Source organism: Delphinus delphis, chromosome 20 (genome assembly GCF_949987515.2).
Source record: "Delphinus delphis chromosome 20, mDelDel1.2, whole genome shotgun sequence".
Taxonomy (NCBI): domain Eukaryota; kingdom Metazoa; phylum Chordata; class Mammalia; order Artiodactyla; family Delphinidae; genus Delphinus; species Delphinus delphis.
In genome coordinates, this window is record NC_082702.1 from 26,268,455 (window position 1) to 26,269,776 (window position 1,322).

Here is a 1,322-nt window from a genome sequence, read left to right on the forward strand (position 1 = left end):
TTAATATTTATAAACCACTTGGTTTTTTTCTCCCAAGTTTATGTTTTTATAAAAAAAATAGGGCCATGAATTTTATGCCGCACATAATCACAGAGGAGAAAACTATTGAGTCACCGAAGCTATCTTTGTTGAGACCAAACATTTAAAAATATTCCTGAACATCGTCAAATATTAAAGCACAATTTTCTACTTGAAGGGGGGAAACATGATGTTTCAACCAGAGAGTTGGTTGCTTAAGGCACAAGCAGGTTTTAGAAATAGCCTTGCAATCAAAACACATTTGGCTTTGGTTTAGAAAAGTCTAATCCAGCATGAACTTTAGGCTGCGGCAAATGTGAGAAATGCGAGAAGGACCCCTGGGCCTCCCTCCATTCTCTCCAAGTCGCTCCGGGAGTCTCTGACAGGAGAAGATTTGGGAACAGTTCTCCTCGGCAAGCAGCCTCCTGAGTGGGCCTTGGCGAAATAATTCTTAGCTGCATTTAATTAGCAAGGACTCACGTGGCCGCTCATCAAGGTGAAATCTGCTTCCTTGAATGGTTTCGTGTGTTGGTTTCTGGTTGGTTAAATGTTGTGACATCTCCCTGGGCCCTTGCCCAGGGAGAGCATGTGTGTGGGTTCTCTTTGTTTGTTCGTTTTAGTTTATTTTACTGATGCATGGTTGATTTACAATGTTGTGTTAATTTCTGCTATATGGCAAAATGATTCAGTTGCATATATAGGTATATATTCTTTTGCATTATGGTTTATCACAGGATATTGAAATAGTTCCTTGTGCTGTACAGTAGGACCTTGTTGCTTATCCATTCTATAGATCTTATGTCTGCTCACCCCAACCTCCCACTCCATCCCTGCCCCACCACCCCTCCCCCTTGGCAACCACAAGTCTCTATGTCTGTTTCTTTTTTCTTTCTTTTTTTTTTTTTGCAGTACGCGGGCCTCTCACTGTTGTGGCCTCTCCCGTTGCGGAGCACAGGCTCCGGACGCGCAGGCTCAGCGGCCATGGCTCACGGGCCCAGCCGCTCCGCGGCTTGTGGGATCCTCCCAGACCGGGGCACAAACCCACGTCCCCTGCATCGGCAGGCAGACTCTCAACCACTGTGCCACCAGGGAAGCCCTGTGAGTCTGTTTCTGTTTCATAGATAAGTTCATTTGTGTCCTATTCTAGATTCCACATATAACTGATATCATATGGTATTTATCTTTCTTCACTTAGTATGATAATCCCTAGGTCCATCCATGTTGCTGCAGATGGCATTATTTCATTCTTTTTCATGGTTGAGTAATATTCCATTGCATATGTATGTGTGTATATATATACTGTA